This window comes from Mastigoproctus giganteus, chromosome 9 (assembly GCF_048544385.1).
Source record: "Mastigoproctus giganteus isolate SK-2022 chromosome 9, ASM4854438v1, whole genome shotgun sequence".
NCBI lineage: Eukaryota > Metazoa > Arthropoda > Arachnida > Uropygi > Thelyphonidae > Mastigoproctus > Mastigoproctus giganteus.
In genome coordinates this window covers 197,087,398-197,101,120 of record NC_143583.1, presented here as the reverse complement: position 1 = coordinate 197,101,120, position 13,723 = coordinate 197,087,398, and the positions used below count along the sequence as shown (strand labels likewise).

The 13,723-nt window shown below is 34.2% G+C and overlaps 1 protein-coding gene across 1 annotated transcript in view; it reads right to left on the bottom strand.

Moving 5' to 3' along the window:
• Window positions 1–13,723, bottom strand: part of LOC150081006 (venom factor-like) — a 785,003-nt gene that overhangs the window by 152,484 nt on the left and 618,796 nt on the right. The window lies entirely within an intron of this gene.

Sequence of the window (13,723 nt, the reverse complement as noted above, 5' to 3'; positions counted from 1 at the left end):
CTCGATATACCATCATCATCAATATCGTTTATAAATACAGAAAACAACAATGGACCCAACACTGAACCCTGAGAGACTCCACTAATAACATTAGTCCGTTCACGATGAGCAGTGACCAATGATTACCACTCTCTGTCTTTTCCCTCTCAACCATCCCTTTATCCATAGCAGAAATTTCCATCCAATGCCACACTGCTCCAATTTGTTCAGCAGTCTTCCATGTGCAACAGTATCAAAAGCCTTTCTAAGATCCAAATATATGATACAGTCCATTCCGTTTATTTGGGACACATCGGGACTAGTGCATTTTGGCCCGATTAAGTGGCTGCCCCAATTATCCGAAGTTTCACGTAAATAGTTAAAAATACAATGTAACCCCCCTTTACAATTAGTTCACTGCACAATCAAAGCACGTTACGACGAATTCAATATAGTAAAGTACCCTTCACTACACGATGTGTAGTAAGTACCGGTAATTGTGATCACGTTTGTGAATTGAATTTTAATTCTAATTAGAGAAAATAGGAGGATTTATTATCCACAGGCTATTAAAGTAAAGATATATTAAGCACAAATTTACCCTTTATTACCTTACCAATTAAAAAATTAAATGATACCTGAAAATCTGAAGAATATACATGATAATTGGAATAATTAATACGTACTGTAATATGTACATATGAACTAGTTGACATTTCGGTTCACTGAGATTTGTGGGTGGGGGTTAAAATTTAAAACAGTAAAATTATAAGCAATCAGTAACAAAGAACACGGCACACACAAATTGCAAGTAGCACGAAAAGCACAAGTGAGAACAGAGTAACGAGTTACCAAGCTTTAAAAATAGGAATGAAGAGAAGATCTGAAAATTAATTTTTTTATATGATTGAAGATTTCATGGAAGTGTAAACACATTTCACCGTAATAACCCACAGAATTCCAGCTGTCAATATTATCGCAAATTCAATAAAATCGAGTTTACTGTCCGTTTATGATAGATTTTACTAACTGAAAAGCCCAATAAACAGGTGACTTCTAAATGTTTTATTGTTTTATGGTTGTGACCTCCAGAATTTCGACCGAACCACGTGGTACCATCGGAGACAATCGTAGAGTAATCTCCAGTGCTGCGGTGTCCTGCCCGATTAAATGGCATGCTGTCCCAATTAAGCGAAGTAAACCATGGCTATTTTCTCGATTGGTTTCTGTTTTTTTAAGATTTGCCCCAAATAAACGGCTGTCCTGATTAACCGGTGGCCCAAATAACCGGAATCCACTGTATGAAAGTTATTCCCTGCATCCAGTTCCTTTGTGCCCACATCATAGTATCCAATAAAATTGGTCAGACAAGACTTTCCCTTAACAAACCCATGCTGTGACTGAACTATTACTGCAGTCTTGTCTAGGTGATCCTGCATCACTTCTTTAACCAGGGACTCCATTATTTTTCCTGGAACAGAAGTTAAACTAACAGATCTATAATTATTTGTCACCCTTTGAACCCACTTTGTGAATTGGGGATATATTTGCACATCCCTAGTCCAATGGGACCTCCCTGAATCTAAGGATGCATTAATAAGTTAGTCGTATATAAGAAGGAAAGTGTCTTGCCTTTCTGTTAAGTAAGCTAACTTCTTTTCTTTAGAAGAGCAAAATTAAATAACTTCTGATATTAGAAAAATAACGTTATACAATAATCAATCACTCTTTTAAAAAATTGCTTTCAAATAACTCAGGAATCGCTATAGTCACTTGCTTGGCACTAAGTGCTCACTCAGAAAGGATTCCTGAAATAAGCAGCATTTCTTATAAAACAATCTCATAAAAAATGCTCAACAATGCCTACTCACTTCAAAATTCAAATGTATTCATTTCAATTAAACTTCACTCAAATTGATAGCTGTGTATATTCTGTTTTTGGGATGTGCTTAAGTGGGGTTTTGAGGCACCATTCTTTGGGAGTAGTTTTAGAATCCTTAAGATCAAGGATTTTAATCAAAGGGATGACAACATTCAGTTTTAGGATATCTAAAATTCTAATATGGCTGATTGTCTTCTGTTGGTACAGACTAGCTCCCATAGATAGTACAATGGCTAAAATAACTCTCCTCCTATGTTGTGTGAAAAAGGCATGGGGTTGAGCTCTGTAAATAATGTAAGGAAGTTTTAGGGATTTTTTGTAACACCATGACTGGTTTAGTTGGTCAGGAGAAGGTAGCAAGGATTTCTCCCAGAATCCCAGGTTTTTTAATACCAAAAATGACTCACCCTATTTACAGATTGTGTTGTATTCACTGAACCATAAATTTCATTTTGGGACTTCTAAGAACTCTATTTGCCTTTCGGAACTTCAAAGAACTTTGTATGCATTTTGTGACTTCTATGAACTCTGTATGCAGATCACTTTACTGTCATTTTGAACTAAAATCAGTTAGAAATGAACCCTTCCTTCAGAAACATGTCTATTAACAAATGAAAGTGTCTCTTGATTCATGAAAAAGTTGAAATTATTCACAAATTAGAAAGTGGTGCAAAAAATGTTTAAGTGTGTAAAATGCTTTCTTTATCTTCTTCAACAGTATTGACATTGTGGAAGAATAAACACGTTTACATATCAGCACTGGAAAAGAACATAACCGAAAAAAAAAAAAAAAAAAAAAATTATATATATATATACAGTGGAATTTCATTAATACAAAGTTCAAGGGACCAAAATTTTCATGTTTTGTAATAACGAGGTCCCCCAAAAGTGTCAAAATTTTACTTTTTTTTTTTTTTTTTTGGTACATACTGTATATCTAAGAATAATAATATCAAAAATTAATTAATAAAATAAATAAAATAAAATAAAATAATAAAAATAAAATAAAAACAAAAGCCTTGTCTAACAATACAGTAATAGGAATAACATTTTTTAAAGATTTTATTTTATTTTTAAGATAAATTAAGAGAAAAGCAATATTAACAGAAATGAAAATATTGTACAGTATATACTGTATTTTGATATACACAATATTTTAGTATCACAGTAAAAAGAATTACAATCTTAATATAAAAGGAGACACACAAACCATTAACTTTTTAATAAATTAATCTAATTTAAAGAAAGAATCCAATGTTGTTTGCACGGTTTTTTCCTATATGCATTTTAACTACAGCACAGATGTTAATCAAATGCAATAGTTGTTTCTTTATGAACATTACTGCAAGCCAACACATTCTCTATTATGTTCAATTCCTTTTGGGTACCTTTTTTCAGATGGCAGTGTGTGCGCTTCTTCACTTCACTGTTGCTGGTAACAAAAACATCATCATTTTGTTTGGTACCCAGCAACTCTTCTGGCATTCGCGTTGCAGTGGTAGCAACTTCATCATCCACCTTCACAAACTCTTCAAATTCGCCAACAAAATCCATATTCTCCTTCAAATTCCTCCATTCTTCCCTGTTGCTGTCACATTCGTCTGCTGGACCATGTTTTTCGATAATGTTCTCTCAAAAGCCACACTTTCTGAAGCAGTTGATTTTTACACTTCATGTAATACTTTCCCAAGCAATAACAAGATTACGTATAGCATCCAAGACATTCCAATTTGGCTGCAAATTGTTCCCTCCTTCTATGTTGCGGATCAAGTACCTTATCAGGTAGGCTCTATATGCTCTCTTGAGGTTATAAATAATGCCTTGATCCAGTGGTTGCATTAAACTGGTGGTATTGGGGGGTAAAAACAACAGCCATATGTCTTGGCAGAATGTGCTGTACAATGGTCTAGAATCATCAAAATGTTCATTTTTTTTCTGAAGCCATTCTTCTGTCCAATTTTGATAACCAAGACTGAAAAATTTTGACTGTAAGCCAAGCACTTCTACTGGCTGTTGTTGTTGTTATTTGGTTTTTAGGAGCATTAGCAACTAAGGCCATATTGCTCTGGGGATATGCGGTGGTCATTCCCTTTCCACATCCTCCATACTTGATGGTCATGGGCTCAAACCCCGGTCTAATCAAGAAGCGTGCTACGCACTGCCACTCCTTCCCACATGGCTACAGAGGCATGTGGCCTCATAATCACAGGGAAGGTGGTTAACTGCTTTAAAACATCTTGGCTTGGAAAACTTACCAATCACAAGTGGGTGTAGTTTTCTACTGCCATCTGAATTGCAGCATAACAGAATAGTGAGTCCTTGTTTACTTAATTTTCCACCACGACAAGACTCTCCTCGAATAGCAAATGTTTTGTTTAGCAGCAAATTATAAAATCAACCTCCCTCGTCAAGATTAAAAACATCCTTTGCCTCATATTTTTCAAGGATGGACCATACAGAACACAACCAGTCTGTAGCCTTTTCTTTGTTGACTAATCCAGACGCACTGCAAACATTTCACGAAACCAAATTATTCCTGTCTTTAAATATTTGGAGCCAGCCACTGCTACATTTTAAGTCGCTAATCCCATGTTGTTGAGCTAGATAATTTGCCTTTTCTTGCAAAATCAGACCTGATATTGGCAAATTATATGCACGCATTTGTTGGTACCACTCGAAAAGTTTTGTTTCAAGTTCCTCGTGTTTTGCACCACGAATTTGTTTCCTGTTTTTCATCGCTGCTCCAGTGTCACGCACTTCTTCAAGTCTTTTTCAGTTTCTCAGTACTGTAAATAAAGTAGGTAAAGGTATGTTGTATTCCTTTGCAATGTCTGTTTTGCTTCTTTCCATCCTAGCAGCCTCTTGTATAATTTTTAGTTTAATTTCCAGGCTTAATTCTGTCCGTCTACGTTTTGTCACCATAACACTGCTAGATAAGATTTAATATAAACAAATTTTAAATTAATTTAAAGACACAAGTTCCGAAAAAGTCATCAGCTCAGATAAAATGGCACAAAAAATAGATTCTATATATGATAGCAAAAAACTCTTTGAACTGGAGTAACAATGGCAACTGACCTTATTCTCATGGAGAGCGAGGGAGTGCATGTAAACAACTTAGAAAAACTTTTTATTCTTTTGTTAATTTAACAACTCATCCTTCAGAAAGATGTTTTTCAGAGTGTACATAAACTGCTTTTGTTTACACAAAACTAATTTCTAACAAGTCAGTGCCATCCTTTGGGACGTAGGGAGCCAGGTGGCAGGGGGCAACACTTGGATCACTCTGCCAAGATTTGTATTAAACATACAAAATGACAATATTTATTTCTCATTGGGTGAAAAAGAACTTTGTAATACATATTAACTGAATTTTGTAATAAACGAATATATTTACATAGAAAAGCCTATCCTTTTGCAGGGGAATGGTATATGCCTCATATAAACGAGTACTTTGTACAAACCGAGTTTGTATTAATGAGATTTTACCATATATATATTAGAAAGTGCAAAGGTTTCAAATGTCGATAAAGTACTGCTTCAATGGTTCACAACAAAAAGAAGTGCTGGATTTTCAATAGACATCCAGCACTTCTTTTTGTTGTGAACCATTGAAGCAGTACTTCATCGCTTGAAGGCTAAAGCACTAAACAATTTGGACACGATGACTTTGTATGTAACAACAGGTGGCTGGATCGATTTACAAAATATACATAATTTTAATAATTGTAAGTTTTTTAATACATTATTTAATATCATTAATGTATCAGAAACATATAGTTATATTTAATAACATATGAAAAAACTTAGGAAGCAGATGTGTCAGTCATATTAGTGTGAATTTCTAGAGATTGAAACATTTAGCAACCAGGGCATCAAACTGGAACTGAACCGAAAACTGTTGACCAATATTTTTGCCAGAGTGAAAACTGAACAGGAACCAAAAAAACATAATTCTTGAACCAGAAAACCGACACAGTTATTTATGATTTTCAGTTTGCATATTATACATATTGGAGTTCTCTCATTGCTGAAGGAATCTTCTTTCAAAAACTTCCAGAATCTTAAGGGGCAAAGGTGTTGTGTAGTACCTGTCGATCCTGTGGGTGGGATTTGTGACTATACTCTCAGAGCTATTTAGAAAGGGGTGAGAGAGAGAGAGAGCCACTAATTGTATCGGTGTACCCTTTCTCTGAGCTTACCACATGGAGAGTTTTTGGGCTAAAATATTTTACAAATGTCAACTTGGATTTTCCATAAAGTCCTCAGGACCATCAAACACATCCCTTTTCCTTTGGGTAGATACATCTTAAAATTTATTCTAAGATAGTATCAATCAATTTTGAGAAATTTATTGTGGAAATTTGCCAATTTGAAAGTTCCCTGAAACCAGTGACCTGCTTCTGCATAGCATCAATCAGATTGGCCTTGCTCTGCATTTAAGGATTGTCCTGCATTGTATGTTGTAACCATTTGTCACAGTTTATTAGTTTTAAGAAGATAAACAGTGCAGGAAAGTATTATAAAATTTGAATAGGTATGTATTATAAAATTATAAATTCAATATACTATTAGTTGTTAATAGTGCCTGAAAGAAGATATAAAAATTAATATATATTAATGTTCCATATATTCATATATATATATTAATAGTTATATTAGTGATAAAAGGAAAGCAAGAAATAAAGCAAAGCAAGAAAGTTAAAAGACAATAACTAATATTTATGGGTTAATGCAGTTGCAAGCAATCATGCAATACACCCACAATGTCTACAGAATATCAATAGAAAAAGTAAATCAATCCAATAATAAGAATACCATCAAGGACTTAAGAAAACGCAAAAAAAAAAAAAAAAAAAAAAATTATTATTATTATTATCGCTTTTTACCGACAATCTAGATGACTTCAACTGGGGCCAACCACCCAGAATGAAGGCAAAAAACGACAAGAAGTTCTCTGTTTCTGTGATGATCAATATATGCTAAGTAATTTAAATCTAAACCAAATATAAACCAGTATAGGCCGAACATAAATCGAATATAAATAAATCGAATGAAGATAATTAATTAAGAAAAATTTTGAAATATTAGAATCAAAGGTAAGAAATATAAGTAAAATATAAATGTAAGCATATATTAATCATCGTTGACCCGACAGAGAACGTAATTTAAGGATTAAAACAAGATTAAATATATAATACATACTACATTTGACCGTATCTAGGACATAATGTAATAGTCGTCAAAATAATATGTGGTGCCCCCTATGTGATGGATACGGTAAAAATAAATAATTAAATTAAATTAACGCAAAGAGAAACATGCAGATAGTAAGAAGAAAAAAAAAAAAAAAAAAAAACTAAAGGAGTAGGAAAAATAGAACCTGAACTCCACAAAGGCGAAAAATAGTGGTATAGATAAGAAATAGTTTCTCCTACGTTCTCGGATTGCCCTAATAATTTCAGAGAAATAAAAATAAAGAGTGTAGGACAGCTTAAAGGCATTACAAGATATAAGTTGTGGATCGGGTATGCCCGGGATCGCAAACCCGTTCCTATAGTAGGACCAAGATATAAGTTGTGGCTCGGGTATGCCCGGGATCGCAAACCCGTTCCTATAGTAGGACCATATAAGTTGTGGCTCGGGTTTTGTTTCTATATATATATAGAAACAAAATATTCAGTTAACTGCTATGAGAATTAAGTGGTATCAGCACTAAGGAAAAAGTTAATCATCTAGCGAGGAACACGTGTCACATTTTCTGTGTATTTGTGTTTTAATCATGAGAAAATATTTAGTATAGTAAGAAATTCATTCCGAGTGATTCTTTATTGTAGCTATGATGCAATGACTTTATATCTGATAGTGATAAAATCAAATCATAGAAAGGTTATAAGAGACAAATTGCAGAGTCAAATGTTTCTTATCCTTTCTGGAGCATAGGACATGCAATTTCTTCGGGCTTTTGCTCATAAAATTATTTTCCAACGTGTCTGCCCTTGTCCTTTATGACACAGATAACTCATGTACATTTAACTCGAATTAGCAGTGTCACTGAAACAACTCCTTTCATTTTGTCACACAGTTTATGAAGATAAATTATTAGTACTCCTTTAATCTAAGCATTTTAGCTTTAACATCAGTCTATCAGTAATCCAAAACGAATCCATAGTGAATTATAAAATGCCATGGTTTACTAATGCTATAACTTCAAAATTTTATATGCCACAAATCAGGCTTAATTTAACATTTTATTTATAATTTTAAAAAATTACATGCAATTTTTATTCCTTAAATTATAGCATGGGACAAGATAGAGTAAATCTATGAATTTGGAGGATTCACCAAATTCGAAAAGCTGGAAAATAAATAAAAACACATGCAAAGTTTGCAACAAAGTCATGGTTGAAGATCACACTGCCAATTTAGAGAAACACTTGAAGTAACACCATAAACAGGAATTCGATATAGTACAGAAGAAGATAAAGAAGGTAGAAGAAAGTGATAAGAAAGTTCAAAATAAACTGCAGCAAACCATAAAAAAATGTGCTGCACCAGATTACCTTAAAGTGAAATTAGATAAGTATGTAGTTGTTGATGCTTGTGTGAAACTCATTACTGGTAATAACTGTGCATTTGAGCTAATGGAATTTGGCTTTTCCATAAAATTTAAAATCCTGTTATTACAGTAATTGGTTGTAATTTTTATATCAATGTGGAGAATATAAAACTAATTATACCAGAGATTTCATCAAAAATTTTCTCAAGAATGTGCAGCACAGTAAACTGGAACACAATGATTTCTTTGAAAGATGTTCCCAATAGATTAAACTGATCTTTCCTCAAAATAAATGCTCAATTTGTGAAAGAGAGTAAAATACATCTATTTACATTGGGTATGAAAGTAGTAAATGAAAGACATACAAGAAAGCATATAAAAATATATAGTCTGCCAAATTTTAGAAAAATATAACACAATTCAACAGATTTACTCAATTTAATACTGATAACACTGAACAACAAATTTTGTGTCATATCTTCTTATGGGCACGAAATTAAGTTTACTTTATAGACTTTGGAGTGCTAATCATGGAAATAGTGCTTAAAATGGCAGATTAGCTTTTTTTTTTTCAAAAAAAAAAAAAAGTATTTTTATATTTATACAAGGTATTTTTTGTTTATATGGCAGTAAGACTTAGCTACAAACATACCTGTATCAAACAGGGGACCTTTTCAACTTTTGCTTGTATTCAACTTCGGGAGCATCCCTTTTCACCATCCAACAATAATCGGCCAACATGGTGGCACTCCATTTGCTTTTGTATCTTTGTTCCATCATGATGGAAGCACTCACCATGTTCATTGCTGACAGAACCACAGTTTGGCAGGAAGAAATCCACATGTGAGTGCAAGAAATGCAACTTCAATGACACGCTGCACCCCAGTTTCTCGTAAGAAGTAATGAGATCTTACACAAGCTGCCTGTGGTTGCTGGCTTTAACATTTCCTAGAAAACCAGTCCGAACATTTTGAAAGGCTTTTCTCTCTGATTTCTCACTATCACTAAGGCACATTCAAATCGTTTGTCTTTAAAAAGTTGTCTTATTTGTGGACCAATGAAAATGCCTGCCTTAATCTTCTCTGTACTAAGAGTTGGGAATTTCTCTTGCAAGTATGTGAATGCAGGACTGTTCACTACCAAAGCCTTCACAAAATTTTCATTAGCCCCAGTTTGATGTGGTGTGGGGGAAGCAAAACTTTATTTGGATCTACCAGAGGTTCAAATGCTATGTTCTTCATTCCAGGTGTTAATGATTTTCGTTGAGGCCAACTCCTCTTCTCATAGTGCATATCCTTGGAATGACTATCCCACTCACAGAGAAAGCAACAAGACTTAGCGTAACCCTTTTGTAGTTCTAATAAAATGGTGATTACCTTTAAATCACCATATATCTGCCATTCATACTTCTGATAGCATCACCTAAGAAGACATTCTCCATGTTTACGTAAGTTTATTTTTTGTGGACGGCATACACAAGAGATATTGAAGGCAGCATATTTCCATTGTGTAATAACACAGCCTTAAGGCTAACCACAGAAGTGTCTATAAATAGTTGCCTTCTTCAGGAACATGCCTCATGTTCATTGCTGCCATCAATATCCTTACAAACAATGAATTCACCTTGTTTGATAGAATTTATCATAGTCTTTATTTTGAGTATGAAATGTTGTCACTTTCACAGAACAATCTAAAAGATTCCACTGTTGTAGCTTCGAGACCAAAAGCTCTGCCTTATTCTTCGACAGTTTGAGATCCCTGATGAGGTGATTAAGCTTACTTTCTGTGATCTTATATGGTTCAGAAGAATAAAGGTTTGGGAAAAATGGTGGATCGCTTGACGTAGATGGCTGCTATCCTTCTTTGTGTATATCAAATTGATGTTCATCAGTGTTTTCATTTTCATCAGACTCTACAGAAAAATGGGCAGGTGGTTCAGGAATAGGTAGTACTTCACTGTGAGGCATGGGATGAACTGCAGATGGTCTAATATGTTACTGTCCACTTTTTCTTCATTGTCATCCCTTTTCTAATAGGATGCACCATACAGAAGTAACAGTCTGTGAAGTGATTTGTTAGCTCCCTCCATATTATGGGCACTGTGAAAGGCATAATTCAATTGACCCACACATTATTTTGATGAAAAGATAGTGCAGCATGTGTGGAGCCCAGTTCTTGTCCTGATCGCCTACTTTACACTCAAAGTACAAGAAATAGGCCTATTTTTATGGCTCGAGTTAAGGGATGCTTTCTTGAAGCTAACATGACTTTTCAATGTATGTAACAGAAGTCATCTGGACTATTCGCACAAAGTTGAGGCATATTAATCTTAAATGACATATTCTGCACAAAAAGTAGGAATCTCACAGAGGATAACCGTTAGCTGAGAATAAATCAACCAGTAACTAGCCGTATTTGAGGATTACTGCAACAGAGTTGAAGATGCATTTGAGGCGACAACTTATCATGTGATGCAGAGCGAGGCGACAGTTGCCAATCACGTGATAAGAGCGTGGTGGTACTGACACTGCAGTGTCACCATGCATTTTGCTGAGGGCCGTAGTTGATAATGTAGAGTAACTTGCTAATATGAGACCCCAATTGTAATTCAAAAACAAGAGCCAATCAACAAATTTTAACGTGATTTTCGTGTTCAGCAGTATAAAATTAGTCAAGATTGGACATATTTGTTTTTGTAACATTTTACGTGTTGACCAGTGTAATGGGGCAAACACAACTAAATTGGTTAATTTGCTAGGAAATGATGATGAATTTGCAAGTGAAGCTCCCAGAGAAAAAAATTATTTTTATGGAGTTAGTTTTCCCCAATGAAAACAGTATTTCCTGTAGGAATTGGCTTATTGAAATAAAGTATTAGTGCACACACTTCAACTGGCAATAAAAGGTGCAATTAAGGACAATGAATTAGGATAAATTTTAAATGGCTGTCAAGAACTTGTCCAAATATTACAAATTTTCTGAAAATAATTTAAAGATACCTGTATTGGATTGTGCAACAAGATGGAACAGTACACATATCATGCTGGAAACATCGTTAAGTGCAACAATTTTTTTACTATATTTCTGTACTATATTAGCTTAAAATAATTTGGATTATTTTTCTAACGATCAATGGGCTAAAGTTAAATTTAGTTTGTAGTCTTTAAAATTTTTAAAGGAAGTAACATTGAGATTACAAACTGAACAACTAACTTTAAGTGATTTTTTTTAGTGTTTGGGTGGAAACTAAACTCAAATTGGAAAATATATCAAATTAATTTGTTAGCATTTTGGTTGAAAATTTAAATATCGCAGAAAAACTTATAATGGGAAATGAGTGCATCTTATGCACAGTTGATTTGGATCTGCACTATCAAATTCTGCTTAATTCTCAAAAAGTAAAAGGCCAAACTGCATTTAAAAAAATTAGCATTAGCATTAGTAGAGGCATTTGATGCAAGAAAGCAAGCTTATGCAGCATCAGCCAAAAAAAAAAAAAAAAAAAAAAAAAAAAAAGTAACATAAATAAATAAAAATAACCACTTCCACTTCACCCCTCTGTTCGTTCGAAATACCTGTCCAGCTGAGCCTTAAACTTATTTAGGCTATCAACTTCCACGACAAGGGATGGAAGTCTGTTCCACCCACCAACCACCCGCTGGCTAAAGGCAAATTTCCGCACATCTATCCTACATCTGTCTTTCCTCAATTTGAATTTATGCCCTCTCAGGTGATTTTTCTGAGCTAGAGGAAGAATCCCATCAGCATTGAGCATGCTCAAACCATTCAAGGCTTTGTACACCTCTATCAGATCACCCCGCTGGTGCCTAGTTTCCAGACACTGTAATTTGCAAAACTTAAGCCTTTCTTCGTAAGAGAACCCCTTTGTCCCATTCACCAATCTAGTTGCCCTTCTCTGTACTCGTTCCAGCAGCTCTACATCCTTCCTGAAATGAGGCCTCCAGGCCTGTATACAGTACTCTAGGTGTGGCCTGACCATTGCCTTATACAAGGGAATAATCACCTCCTTATCCCTGCTAGAAAAATTCCTATATATCATTGACAATACACCATGAGCTACTCTTGCAGCTCGTCTGCACTGCTCAGAGAACTTCATATCTGCCTGCACCACCACCCCCAGGTCCCTTTCATTCTCTACCACTGTCAGTGTAGTACCACAGAGTTGATACGTTGCTCTGGGGTTGCTGTTTCCCATATGTAGTACTTTACATTTGTCAATGTTAAACTTCATTTGCCACCTCGAAGCCCATCTGCTCAACCTTTCCAAATCCTGTTGCAGCAGCATAGTGTCAGTAGTGTCCTTGACAACCCTGCCAACCTTCGTATCGTCTGCAAACTTGGACAATAAGCCTGATATACCATCATCAATATCATTTATAAATGGTTTATAAATGTTTATAAATGTTTGGGAAATGATTGAAAATGTAAAAAAGAAGAGAGACAAAAGAAGAAAATGTAAAAAAGAAGAGAGACAAAAGAAGAAAATGTAAAAAAGAAGAGAGACAAAAGAAGAAAATGATAGAAATCAGAGGAAATGGCAATTTCAGATGAAGGTGTTGATGAGATGGAAAAGTTTCTCAAAAAGAAAGAAATCAGAGGAAATGGCAATTTCAGATGAAGGTGTTGATGAGATGGAAAAGTTTCTCAAAAAGAAAGAAAAAAGATATTAAAGTGCAATCTAATTTAGCTAACACTGACATTGAAAACACTTTGTCTACTTTTGATGTGGTGAAAAGACCAGAAAGAAATAAAAGTGTTTTGGAATTTTGGGATGAAAACCATTTAAAATACCATATTTATATGGAATAGTTACTGATATTTTAGGTGCTCCAGCTATACCAGTTAGTGCAGAGATGACTTTTTCGGGATTGAAGTTCTTCTTGCAGAATAATAGAGACAGCCTGAGTAAAACTATGTTGGAGGATATTCTACTAATTAGAGATAATTATGGTTGCTTGCTTGTACTAATGAATTTACTTTAACTGTATCTCATATTTTTATATTAAATGCTTTTCTTACTTTAATGTAGCCTATTAAGCAGTTCATGAGCAACTATGGTAAATGTTATATTACATATATAAAATTTTATGATATAGTTTGTTATGGTTTAAGGATAAAGGGTATATGTTTGTGTAACTATAAAAATCAAGATATTGTATATAAATTCTATTTGTCCAATACTTTATAAGTGTATATCAATTCAGTGTTACTCAAATTGAAATTAAGCAAGTTTTGGGAATTATAAATGTGTAATATTGATTACAAATATTTAATATTTACAT